The 13,998-nt window shown below is 54.0% G+C and overlaps 1 protein-coding gene across 1 annotated transcript in view; it reads right to left on the bottom strand.

The window, feature by feature from the left end:
* Window positions 1-9,203, bottom strand: part of TFAP4 (transcription factor AP-4) — a 33,518-nt gene extending 24,315 nt beyond the window's left edge. Inside the window, exon 1 of the mRNA XM_067706810.1 lies at window positions 9,101-9,203. The gene's annotated coding sequence lies outside the window, so the exon portion shown is untranslated. The remainder of the gene's footprint in view (window positions 1-9,100) is intronic.
* Window positions 9,204-13,998: the final 4,795 nt, after the last annotated feature.

Raw genomic sequence — 13,998 nt, 5'->3', positions numbered from 1 at the left:
TCAGGGTTCTTTTTTGTTTTGTTTTGTTTCTAAATCAATTTTTTCTTTTCTTTTTTTGGCTGCACGGCACGGCTTTTGAGAGCTTAGTTCCCCGACCAGGGCTTGAACCCAGGCCCTTGGCAATGAAAGCGCGGAGTCCCAACCACTGGATCGCCAGGAATTCCCAAAATCGATTTTATTTTTTAAAGCAGTTTTAAGTTCAGTAGTTTTTTTTTGTCTTTTGGCCGCACCTCTTAGTTCCTTGACCAGGGATCGATCCCACGCCGCCTGCAGTGGAAGCACGGGGTCTTAACCACTGGACCGCCAGGGAATTCCCTAAGTTCAGTAGTTTTAAGTTTTTAAGCAATACTGAGCAAAGGTTCAGAGATTTTCCATACACCCCCTGCCCCCACTATCAAATCCCCCATGTAAACGGTACATTTCTTACAATTGATGAATATCCTGGGGTTCCTTTTGGGGGATGATGAAAATGTTCTGGAATTAGATGGTGGAATGGATGCACAACTCTGTGAATATACTAAAACCCACTGAATTGTATTATTTTAAAGGGGTGAATTTTACGGGATGTGAATTCTACCTCAATTTTTAAAAAGCACTTAGTAAGAGCTCAGAAAACGTAGTTCTCGTTACTGTTACTATGTCCTTCAACTTCAGAGAGTCATTTAATGGAAGAGACCAGATGAACACATCAAAAAATGTTTGACACCCAGAAGAGAGCCGGGCAGCCTGGTCCCAGCCCGGGACAACTGTCGTAGAGTCACGATCAGGGCGTGCAGGACGTGAACGAGTGACCGATGCAGGAGCCCCCAGTCGCCACGCTGGCTGATGTGGAGATAAGCTCCGCACAGAGGTACCGACACCACCACGTCCAGAGGAGAATAACTGTGAGTGCGGGAGTCTTGTCAGGAATCCAAGGAGGTGGCATTTGGGCTATGAGTCAGAGGACGTGGGTGGTTTGGTGGGGATGAGCAGGCACCCACAGATGTGTGGCATCGCAGAGGGATGCTGGCAGGCAGGGCTGGCAGGAGTGGAGGGCGCTGAGCCCTGGGGGAAGGCGGGGGACACTCCTTGGAGCACTCCCTGTGCCCCAAGCAGATTCTGGGAGGAGCTTTACTTCAGTTCACAAATGGTTGCAGAAAGCTTACAGGAGGCTGGCCCTCCACCCTCCCAGAACCTCTAGGTTCCCGGGAGGTGTCCAGGAGGTTTGGACCACTCTGGGCACCGAGTTTCCTCTTCTGAGCCACCCCCCAGGTTCCAGGGTTCCAAGAGAGAGAATATAGGAGATGGACGAGCCTGGGTCAGGCCCTTCACCACCTAACCACCCCCCCCACACACACACCCATGTCAAACGACCACGTTTACGCTGTGGCACGGGAGGGAAAGAGGCAGCCACTCCCAGAAGTAGAGCCTGGGCCCCTCCTCCAGCCCCAGGTGGAGCTGAGGGCATACGGAGGCAACTCCCAGAGGCAGGCCTGAGCCTGCAGGCTCACAGGTGAGGCCCACCCGCTGCTCCCTCTACCCCTTTCCTGTCCCTCCTGCCTCCATCCTCTGTCCCAAGTAGTCCCTAACTCTCTCCTGGGAGAAGCTCCTTGGAGGAGAGAAAGGAGCGTGCACACACGCACGCATACACACACACACATCATCCTTTCAGCCCACAGGGCAGATCACACAGCACCTAGATACAGGGAAGAGAAAGGGACCTAGGCTAGTTAGCATAGAACCTTCTCCAGGCCAGGCAGGTGCCAAGGGATTTGCAAGCATTGTCTCAGTCAATCCCAAAAAGAATCCTATGAGATTTCATAGATGAAGAAAATGAGCTTCTGAGAGCTTAAGGAATTTAGCCAGTGGGACACCCCAGTAGGTAAGAGCCATAAAGCCAAGCACAGTGCCTGGCACAAGCCCCAGGAGGCAGTTCTGTGGGAGCAGCTCAGCAGAGTGCTGTTTCTGCCCACCCCCTGGCACTGGCTCTTTTGGGGGACCCCTCCCACTCCCACTTTCTCCATGTGGTTCTTGGGGCATCGGCCCTGCACTGCAGCGAGCTCCTGACCCAGACCTGTCTCATCAGTGTCCAGGATGAGCTGGGCCCCAACTGAGCCAACAAGAGGCAAGCCTAGGGTCTCAGTGGCGCCCCAGGGAGAGGCAAGCTAGGAGTTCGCAGGCCTTGGGGAGCGAAGGCCCGAGAGTAAACCCACACAGAGGACACTGGGCCAGGAGATGCAAGCCAGTGTCGCAGGGCCATTGCTGAGCACTGGACCAGCTAGGCCCTCGGCCTTTGCAGTTATATGAGCTCTCTGAAGGAAGGTCTGACTGCAGAGCTCACACTGTTTCCCTGCCCCACGCTGTCCCCTTCGGGGCCCTGGTAGCTTAGGGGCTGGGATAAGGCTGGGGATGGGGCCTCACCTCTCTCCCAGAATCCTGGGGTGGGGGGGTGGGGAGTGTGGGACCCTCTCAGCCTCCTCCTCCCTGGCTCAGTTTGACCTTCAAAGTTGACATCTGCTTCCAAGACTCCGTCTCTCCTCCTGGAATTTAGCCTCCAGATGTCGGATCCGAGGCGGCAGCGGTGGCTGCCTGGCTCCCCCCAGAGTGAATCAGCCACATTCCAAAGGTGCAAACACAGACACCGCGCCCTCGGCAGCCTGGGGCTGCAGACTTCCTCCCCAGGCCCGCCCCCGGCCCCAGCTCCCGCTCCGCTCTCCTCCCCAATCGCCTCTTCCCAGCCAGACCAGGCTTTGGGCTTCCTTTCCAGGGACATTCTGGAAAAAGAATGCCACTGGGGCCGGGAGACACCCTGATCCGCCCTGCTGGCTCTGTCCCCTGCAGCGAGCACGAGCATGGACCCCAGCCTGGGCGCCCCCAGCTGTTATCAGTATATGTGGCTCATTGACACAGCAGGAATTTACTGAGCACCTACTATGCGGCAAGCAAGATAGAGACAAGTCCCTGACCTCACGGAACTCAGCCCAGCAAGAGAGTCAGACAGAATCAGGTCCACAGACAGAAAATAATTCCAAGTGAGGGCACAGCTCTAAAGGAAAGAAAGAAGGGACTGAGACAGATGACAAGGGACAAAGGGAGGGTTGTGGGGGCCTCTCTCAGGAGTCACATGGAAGCTGAGGCCTAAAGGATGAACGGAAACCTTATCTACAGGGTCACTTCTCGGCGATCTTGTCGTGGGAACCACAGCATAGCAACCCCAAATAATGTCCCCCGATTGCTCAGCAAGTTTTTGAGTCCTTGTGCTCGCGCCTTCTGTCAGCATTAATGCAGGGGTGTCTGGCTAATATTTTTTTTAATAAAAGTTTTATTGAGATATAATTCACATAGTATACAATTTACCATTTTAATGTATACAATTCAATGGTTTTCAGTATTTCAATGTAGTGCAACCCTCACCACAATCAATTTTAGAATATTTTTACTACCCTCAAAGAAACCCTGCACTGCTTACCAGTTACATCCACACCCCTCTGCCCCCAGCCCCTGGCAAGCACACATCTACTTTCTGTCTATGGACTGGCCTATTCTGAACATTTCCTAGAAATGGAACCATACAATATGTGGCCTTTCGTGTATGGCTTCTTTCACTGAGTATCACATTTGCGAAGTTCATCCACATGGTAGCCTGTGTCAGTACTTCATTCCTTTTCATGCCTGAGTAATATTCCATTGTGTGGACAGACCACAATTTGTTTATCCATTCATCTGTTGATGGACCTTTGGGTTGTTTCCACCTTTTGGCTGTTGTGAATAATGCTGCTGTGAACATCCACATACGAGTTTTTGCATGGACATGTGTTTTCATTTCTCTGGGGTGCACACCTGGGAGTGGAATCACCAGGTCAAATGGTGACTATGCTGAAGAACTGCCAGCGCCTGCACCACCTGACATGCCCACCGGCAGTGGGAGAGGGTTCCAATTCCTCCCTCTTCTCCTCAACACTTGTTATTGCCCCTCCTTTTTTGTCACTGCCATCTGCTGGGTTGAAGTGGTATCTCATGGGGTACACAACTGCATCCCCATTCCTTTCATGCCTGCACTGCCCCCACTCCCTGGAGATTCCAAGGCTTACAAGCCCTACAGCAGGTCCTGCTAGGATCCACTTCCTCCTTCACAAGGGTCAAACCCAAATCCAGGCCAATGCCTGCAGGCCTTTAGGTACAAGGAGCAGTGGGGAGGCGAGATGCAGGGTGGGGTGTCCTGGTCTGTGACCTTAGGGCAGAGTGAGGAAGAGGGGCCTTGGGCAATTTCCTACAGGAGCTCCTATGCATCTCAGCCTATCTGCGCCTTCACAGACAGGGCAGGGCTTCTTCTGTTCCTTCATTGCCCTAGATAGTAGGCACACATTCATTCACTCATTCAGCATAAATAATTGCCAAGGGCTTCCCTGGTGGCACAGTTGTTAAGAATCTGCCTGCCAATGCAGGGAACACGGGTTCAAGCCCTGGTCCGGGAAGATCCCACATGCCGAGGAGCAACTAAGCCCTGCGCGCCACAAATACTGAGCCTGTGCTCTAGAGCCCGCGAGCCACAACTACTGAAGCCCACACGCCTAGAGCCTGTGCTCTGCAACAAGAGAAGCCACCCCAATGAGAAGCCTGCGCGCACCCCAACGAAGAGCAGCCCCCGCTCGCCACAACTAGAGAAAAGCCTGCGCATAGCAACGAAGACCCAACGCAGCAAAAAAAAAAGAACTTAAAAAAAAAATTTGCTGAATGAGTGAATGAATGAACAGAAGATGAAGAAAGAGAACCCAAAGAGGGGATTAGCTGTTAGAAGCTCAGGCTCCTGGGTGAACTGGTTTGCACTTGAATCCCACTTCTGCTACTTTGTAGCTGTGTGCCCTTGGGCCAATCACTTGGCTTCTCTGAGCCTCCCCTGCCTCATCTACAAAATGGGCCTGACAGTGACTTCCTACCTGACAGCGACTTCCTACCTGACAGCATGGTTTTGAGGATTAAACGTGGTGATAAAGATCAAGCAGTATTCCAGGCCAAGGACTTCTAGAGACGAGGTCATGAAACATAAATCCTCACAAGAACCTTGTGAGATAGGACTATTATTACCAGCTTTGACATTATAGACAGGAAACAGGAACTCTGGGGGCTCAAGGAATCTGTCCAGTTAGAATGCTGGGAATGGCAAAAACCAGGATCTGGGGAATCCCCTGGTGGACCAGTGGTTGGGGCTCCACGCTTCAACTGCGGGGGCCTGGGTTCCGTCCCTGGCCGGGGAACTAAGATCCCAAAAGCCAGGTAGCGTGGCCAAAAAACAAAAAAAACAGGATCTGAACCAAGACCCCTGACTCCAGGCGGGGACACTGACCCAACGCCACGTGGCCCCTGACACAGATGGAGGGAAGCCAGGCAGCCTCCGAGCAGGTGACAGATGGGCTGGTCTTGAGGCAGACCTGCCTGTTCAACTGATGCCCCTGGGCTCAGAGTCTGGTTCTCAGAAAGTAGGCAGGCCGCTGGGGAGCTCAGAGGCCCCTAACAGCGGGTGGACGGATGGACGGACGCCAGAGATGCTGCCAAAGCAGAAGTTGACCATGCCTGGGGGGGTTGGGGGAGAAGAAAAGGTGCAAAGAGACCTCAAGGCTGCAAGCCTGGGGCACTAGGACAGACACCAATGAGGGGAGTCAGGAAGATGAGGCGGTACTAAGAGTTTTATCAGGGAAAGCAAAAAGAAGTCAGAAGTGTCCAGAAGGGAAGCCCGGCTACTGAGAGGGGCACTCTTTCCTCTACCAGCGTGTGCGGCATAGAAGGAGCCTGGCAGAACCCACAGCGGCTGGACCACTCTAGGGTGACAGGTGTGACCAGACTCCCCTCAAGTCAAAGACCCTACATCGAAGAGCTCCAGGGGGTTAGCTGAGGGGAGATATCAAGCTATCCCCTAAAAATGTAGGCCTGGTGCACCCCAAAGACTGGGTGTAAGTTTGGGGTGCTCTCCTGAATAGAGATGGGGTTCCCCTCACTTTTGCCTCTGCAACTGAGGAAAGCATCAAGCCGAGAAGACCCAAGGATGGAACCCTAGGGAATACCTGGTTTTAGGGGGCCACAGGCAGGGGAGGCAGTACAGACCCCAGAGAGCTTCAGGTGAGCAGGAGCACAGGCTGTTGCGGAGAGGCGGCTGGGAGGAGGTCTCCACAGGAAGTGCTGCCGAGGGGACAGCTCGGGACAGCTCAGCACTGAGCAGGTTATGGGGTGGCCTGCTCTCTGGGGAAACTTGGCTGGGGAGGGATGGAGGCAGGACTATCGCTTGAGAGTCCATCATTTATTTTCTTTTTTTTTTTTTTGCGGTACGCGGGCCTCTCACTGCCGTGGTCTCTCCCGTTGCAGAGCACAGGCTCCGGACACGCAGGCTCAGCGGCCATGGCTCACGGGCCCAGCCGCTCCGCGGTATGTGGGATCTTCCCGGACCGGGGCACGAACCTGTGTCCGCTGCATCGGCAAGCGAACTCTCAACCACTGCGCCACCAGGGGAGCCCCCCATCATTTATTTTCAACAGGGGAGAAGCTCAGCTGATGACAGCACCCCAACGGAGAGTGGAATGCATTTAAATTCAGTCGTGGAAAGCATTTACACACATCAGGCTCTGGATTTGCTAGAAGGGGTTTCTCACAGCTGCCTGGCTGGGAAGTCCAGGACAGTGGTTTTCCAGGTTTAGTCAGAGGCTCACATGCATCTGGAGCTTGTTAAAAATGCAGATCCCCGGGCCCCACCCTGGACTTACCGGTTCAGTAAGTCTCTCAGTTTGAGAATCCACTGGGGCTGTAAGGCTCAGAATATCACCAGCTCAGTAGGCGACAATGCAATGCACGGAGACTCACCTGAGGGGACCAGCCCTCACCTCTTTCCGGCATTCTATCCACATTTATCCACATGAGTCTCAGGACTCACATGTGCCGCCTCAGACCTCTAGACCTCCACCCAGACACTCCCACACTCTTGGCCCACCTGGTCAGTGACCAGAACTCCAGCTGCCCCCTTAGTTAAAGGCCAGGGTGTACGGGAGGTCCTAGGCGCCCAGGTAGAGTGAGAGTCTTTCACCTGACCCCCAAACTTCATGAGGAGGAAGCCCTCTGCCGGCCCCCAAGGTGCCTCTGGCCCCACCCGCACCAGTCCCACCGTGAGAAAGGACTGACCAATTTGACCCAGACACAAAGGCCTGGTGACAAGGTCTGGGGACGGTGTGGCTGAGAAGAAAAGCAGAAAGTGTCTCCATCCCCTTTGGTCATCATCCCGTCTGCCACCCCTACAACCTCACAGAGTATGTGTGTGTGTGGGGGTCTCCAGGCCAAACACGAAATGTATCCCCTCTACAGGGGTGAATCAGCTCCCAGAGGGGCAGGGCTTGGGCTCTGCAGTCAAATGGTTTGGACTAGGATCCCATCTCTGCTCTTTTACAGCTGTGCATGCTCAGGCAAACCACTTAAACTTTCTGAGCATCTACCAAACAGGCCTGACAGTAAGTTCTGCTGTGGTCCTGTACCACCAGGACCTCTTACTGACCGGAGACTCCAACACAGGGGGCTGGGTGGCACCCCTAACCCTCCCAGGGCCACATTTCACACCACAGCCCAAAGGCCAAGGCTGGAGGCTGTGCCAGGCTGGAGAAGGGGCAAATTGCAGAAGACTCACCATCCTTGCCCCATTAGAAACCCACAGCCCTTCTCAGGATCAGAGGCACAAGCAGATCTTCACAGGAACACGAAAACATTTCCCCCCCTTCCCAAAGCAGAGAACCGGTCAGCATGGCCAGCAGAGCCAGATCGGTAGCCCTGAGGCTCTTACCCTCTGGTCTGCGCAGCAGTCAGAGAATGTGCTGCAGGTGCAGACATGGGCGGGTTTCGTGTGTTTTGTGTTTGTGCGTGTGCGTGTGAATCTCTCCAGACTCACAGGGATGTTTGGGGGATTCTGCTTGTTCTGCACTTGCTGGCCAGCACACAGCCTGCCTGGCTGACTCCACCTTTTTTACTGCTCCGGAGCACTCAGCCGCACCGGGCTCCCCCCAACCACCCCCAAAAGCAGCCTCTTCCAGGCTCTGGGCCTTCTGCCCTCTCTCCCCAAAGCCACTTGTACCTGCACCAGAGCCGAAAGGGGGACAAGTGCTTCCCAGACAACAAAAGCCTCTCCCAAGAGAACAGACATCCTCGAAGGCTCCTGCTACGCCCTTGTTCTGTGCACTGATTTCAGGCTCGGTTTCAGGTCCCCATTTGCTGGGTATGAATTACAACCAGCTGGCTTTTGCGCAGATGGTCAGCAAAAGGACCCTGCCCGCCCATCTTTCACTTCAGGAGGTCAATCACACCCTCTCCCTCTAGCACTCTGGGAGGAAACTGAGGCGCGCGGCACAGAGGACCGGACTTGGTCAAGGTCACCCTACCCTGGGCCTCCTGGGTGTTTCAGGCAATGACCCCAGTCTCCTTGGGCTCCAATGCTGTGTGACCTTGGGCAAGTTATTTAGCTGCCTGAGCCTGATTTCCTCTCACACAATGGTAGCGCCCACATCTGCGCTGTCCTGAGGCTTAAAGGAAATAATATGCATAGAGCACCTAACACTTTGCCAGGCACCTGCTCAACACTGAGCCATTACTGTCATGATTCCGTCTTTTCTTTCTGCCCCTCTCTCCACTCCAGGCACACCGGCCTCAATGCCCGGCTGCCCCCAACACCCCCAGGCACCGGTTGTTCCCTCGCTTCCTCCGAGACTTCGCTCAAAAGTCACCTTCTCAAGGACCCTCCTAGCCGCCTGGATGTCCGTCCCCCGCTTTTGTCTTCACCCTGACACTCATCCGACATAGTGGACATTCTACTGATTCACCCGCCGGCCTCTCGCCCTGGAGCACAAGCCCTGTGAGGGCAGGGCTTTTGCAGCCCTCTCCACCCCGGGTGCCCACGCTGGAGTGAACGAAGAGTTCCTATCGCGTCTACCCGGCTGCGGGAGCGCCTGGGAGCCTGGTTCAGGGGCCAGATTTCGCCCTGGGGGCCGCCAGGCCGGGCCGAAGCAAGAAGGGCAGCGCGCGCTGGGGCCGCGGGCCGGGGTGGGTAGCGGGAACCGGGACTCCGGGGGGCGGCGCCGGGGACAAAGGGCGGCCCTACCTGCGAGAGGGGTGCGCGTACCTCCCCCAGGGCGGCTCCGGCGCGTGCCCGCGAGGTCACGTCCGGGGCGCGCCCGCCGGAAGGAGGCCCCTCGCGGGGTGTGAGGGGCCGGGCGTCTGCGGCCTGGCCACGCCCCCGGTCGCGGGCCCGAGGCGGGGGCGGAGCCAGCCGGGTCGGGGCCGCCTCGCACTTCTGCTCTCCCCCGCCGGCTCATTCATATTCATGAGGCTGTGAGGGGCGGGGACCGGGTCCCCCGCGGTGCCCTGCCCCCCCCCCCCAAGCTGCGGATCCCGCCTCGGCGGAGGCTCCGGCCCCAGTGGGGCGCCCCCGGCTTCCGCCTTGGGGAGGGAGTTTCCACTTGGTCACGACTCAAAAATGTGTCGCTCCCACTCCTCCGCCCCCTCGTCCCTGCCTGGGATGGGGGGGGGTCTCCTCCCTCGGAAGACAGCGGGGCGGGGTCAGGGGAGGGGCGGCTCCTCCTTCCTGGGGCAGGTCCGTAGGGATGGGGCTAACCCTTCCCTCCAAGTTAGCGCCTGTAATAATCTTCATTTTTAAAACATAATAATAGTTCTAACTTATTGAGCGCTTACTCTGTGCCAGGCACTGTGCATGTTTATATGAACTACCTATTTTAACTCTCCCAACAGTCCAACTCAGATAAGTACAGTACTGTCAGAACCAGAAGGTCAGAAAGTTGAGTGACTTACCCACCACCACACAGCCGGCCTTGGGCTTTTTCCGGAAAGGTAGGTACCAATAGGTTGGAGGGGCAGGTGCTTGTACCCCCCACCCCCCCTTGCAGGAAATGGGCTTACTTAAGGCACTCCTGGCTAGCTGGGCGTGGCTGAGAGGTGGGTCTGAACGCCTCATTCAAGGGAAAAGCTACAGACTGGGGGAAACCAAAGCATGAGGGCAGGACAGGCTGCACAATTTGCCGGACCCAGTGCAAAATGAAAATGCACTGGTTCAGTTTTGAACAGTGTGTTCAAAAATGATTAAGAGGGCTTCCCTGGTGGCGCAGTGGTTGGGAGTCCGCCTGACGATGCAGGGGACACGGGTTCGTGACCCGGTCTGGGAAGATCCCACATGCCGCAGAGCGGCTGGGCCTGTAAGCCATGGCCGCGGAGCCTGCGCGTCCGGAGCCTGTGCTCCGCAACGGGAGATGCCACAGCAGTGAGAGGCCCGCGTACCAAAAAAAAAAAAAAAAAAGAAATTAAAAAAAAAAATGATTAACAATCTCAAGATAGTGACGGCAGAACATTCAGCGAAGCATGGGCCCTGCTAAATGTCAGGCTCGTGCAACTGCACAGGTGAACGTCCATGAAGCTGGCCCTGATGAAGGAGCCAGGGGCTGAGAAGACAGCATAGACACCCCCCACTTCAATATCTCCCCCTCCCTCACCCCCTCAACCCAGGAGACTCACTCCAGGCTGGCATTCAGAGTTCAGCCTCCAGAACCCCAAAAGCTGAGCACTTCAGGCCCTCAAGGGGTCAGGTGAGTCCCCACGGGGAGAGTGTGTCTCAAACCCAAATGACCTTGCTGGCCCCTGGGCATTCTCAGCCAGGGGCCCTGCTGGCAGGTGGGCTGGGTCATACATGCTGGGCCCAGCAGGGCCCTCAGTTCTGACTCAAAGCCCTTCTTTCTCACTGGAGCAGGGAGTGAGGAACAGTCAGGGCTGATTCCCAGAATAAACACTCCACCCATAGTCAGCCCCAGCCCTCAGCCACAGAAAGCCAGCACCAACAGGGAGAGATCGCCCCAGGCTGCCTGCTCAAGGTTAATAAGTCACCCTGATCTCACTCCTGCCATCACTCCATTCTTGTGCCTGGGCCCCCACTCACAGTGGGTTGCAGGCTTCATTAATAACAATAATAGCTACCATTTGCTGCACTCTTTTTCTCCCCTCCCGGCATTGGTGGGAGCCCTTTGTGTGCCCTCTCAGTAGAGCCTCACACAGCTCCATAACAGGCATGAGGATCACCATTTCACAGATAGGGAAACTAAGAGAGATGCGATGACTTGGCTAAGGTCAAGGGCTAGAGTTTGGGATTTGCTGCCATTCACCTGTCCCGGTTCCTATCATCTCTCCTACATCTGTAACATAGGTCTTCAGGCTCACGTCTCTGTGTTGTCTTGTATTATTCACTTCCTGCCCCTAGAATAAAGGCTCTGGAAAGACAGGAACCGAACTGTACTTATACAGCTGAGTTTCTGCTGGACCTTGCATCGTGTGTTAATTGAAAAGCTACTTACTAAGCATCATGTTGTGCAGGAAACCCTCGTTGCAGTGGGCAGGTATGTGTGTGTGAATGAGTAAGCCATGTCTCCTCTGGGTACTGATGTTAAGGAGTCCCCACTAGACTGAGAGATCTCCTTGAAGACCTGGCTGGGTTTGCTAGCCCAGCACACAGTAGGCCCTCAATAAATGTTGTTGAATGACCACATGATAACAATTTAATAAGCATCTGTTGAATTAATGGGAACCTAGGAGATATTCAATAAATGTTTATTGGGAATTCCTTGGCAGTCCAGTGGTTAGGACTCGGTGCTTTCACTGCTGGGGCCCAGGTTCAATCCCTGGTTGGGGAACTAAGATCCCACAAGCTGCACAGAGTGGCCAAAAAAAAAAAAAAGTTTATTGATGAAAGATTAGGGGACCAGATTCAGCCCCCAAATATATTAGCAATTATCTTAGCTCAGGCTGCTATAACAAAATACCACAAACTGGGTAGCTTAAACAACATGTTATTCCTCACAGTTCTAAAGGCTGGAAGTCCAAGATCAAAGTGCTGACAGATTCAGTTCCTGGTGGGGACTCTCTTTCTTGCTTGCAGACAGCCACCTCCTTGCTGTGTCCTCACATGGGAGGGAGAGGGGGAGGGAGAGAGAGAATGAGAAAGAGATCCAATCTTTCTTCCTTTTCTTGTAAGGGCACTGATCCCATCATGGGGACCCCACCCTCATGAACTTATTTAAACCTAATTACCTCCCGAAGGCCCCATGTGCAAATATTATCACACTTGGGGGTGGGGTGGGTGTGTAGAGCTTCAACATATGAATTTGGGGGAGGACACAAACATTCAGTCTATAACAGCAAAATTTATGAAGCATTTATGAAAAGGACATCCCTCTTCACCCACCTTTCACTAAGAAGGAGGAAGCCACGCCTGGCCTAACTACTATAGCAGGTGCTGCCTCCCAGAAAAGCATACTGTGAAAAACCCTCTCAGAGACTGGCCCTCTGAAATGTCCCATACCCCTATCCTGCCACTTATCTGATGTCCCAGGGAGGTAGTGGGTTATAATACAAGCTTTGGAATCAGATTGACTGAGACTGCAATCTGTTCTATGCCTCCTACTAGCTTCTAAGACCTTAGCCAAATTACTTAATCTCTGCCTCAGTTTCTTTCTCTGCAAAATGGAAATAATAATAGGACCCACCCTCAGGGTTGTTATGAATATAATGAAAGTAAAGCATCTCATACAGAGGAAGAACTAGTCTGGCTGAGAATCAGGGGTTTCTGGTTGGGTCAACTCCACCAAGCTAATATATATAGAGTTCCTCATTCTTGTTGGATTTGCAGGTGCCAAATTTAGGGGTTTATTTGCAGCTAAGGGGACCCCAGCTGGGTCCTGGAATTGAAAAGCGGTGGGTCAGGCTTGAAACCTGGTAGTGACCACTAATGTGTATTGAGAATGTACCTCATTTAATCTTCACATCAACCTCAGAAAGGAGATACTATTATTCACTATCCAAACATGGGAATCCCAAATCAGAGTTCTCACTGGGAGCAACATGCTTGTCCATGAAAACAAACGGGAGTAGAAAAACAAATAAGAAAGGCCCTCCGGGTTAAGGCGTCTTATGGTCAGGTCCCCTCGTAGGGCAGAGACCTTTGGATTTCACTTGAATCCGTTCCCGCTGAACTGTGAGACCCAGGAGGGCAAGGATGGCTGGGGTTGTTCACTCTCTGTCCCTACTGTCGCACAGTGCCTGGCATCCTGTAAGCAGTCCATAAGCATTTTTAACAAATATAAAACTAGCCCTTTGTGTACCTCTTTTCCATACACCTGCATTCCCTTGGGGCTGGAGCCCGGCGCTGCCAACGGGGGACGAAGTGAGGCCCCAGGCTTCACGGCCGCGCTGCGGGCTAAATCGCTGCTATCCGGGATGCCGGAAGGGGGCGCTCTGTGGCCTTGGGTCTCCGCCCCTCCCCACGCACTGGTAGGTCGGCGGACCCAGAGAGTCGGCCCTTAACAGCCCCTTCCCGAAGGCGCTAGGTCCCGAAGCTGGCCTTCCCCAGGGATCACCTGCCGGCTAATGTTTAACCCGGCCTCACTCCACATTATCCACACGAGGGAAACTGGGGTGGGGTGGGGGCAGGGGAGGTTACCCCCAAATTGCTGCCTTCCAGGCCTGCTGGCCTTTCATGTATCACCCAACAGTTCATGAGCGCCTACTCTGTCTATTCACGCAACAGTCGTGAGTACCTATTACGTGTCCATTCATGCAACCTACTATGTATCCATTTGCCCGAAATATAATGAGCATCTACTCTGTGTCCACATAACAGCTCACAGCACCTATTATGTGTCCATTCATGCAAAAGTCATGAGCACTACCATATGTACATTCAGTTAAGATGTAATGAGCACCTATGCTGTGTCCATACAAGCCACATATTCTGAGCAACTACTATGTTCCAAGCACTGTGCCACACACTGAGGATGCTGCGTGATGAAGACCTACTCGTCCCAGGCTCTGGCAGGGCACCGCAGCATCAACTACACGAATGAAGGCAAAATTATGCCCAGAGTCAGATGCCTCACCTATGGAGGATGCTTTTCCTCTCCTGGACCCCTCAAGGCCAACTGGCAGGGTTGGCCAACAGCAGGA

The sequence above is a fragment of the Pseudorca crassidens genome, chromosome 15 (genome assembly GCF_039906515.1).
Source record: "Pseudorca crassidens isolate mPseCra1 chromosome 15, mPseCra1.hap1, whole genome shotgun sequence".
Lineage (NCBI taxonomy): Eukaryota > Metazoa > Chordata > Mammalia > Artiodactyla > Delphinidae > Pseudorca > Pseudorca crassidens.
This window is presented reverse-complemented; position numbering and strand designations above follow the sequence as displayed.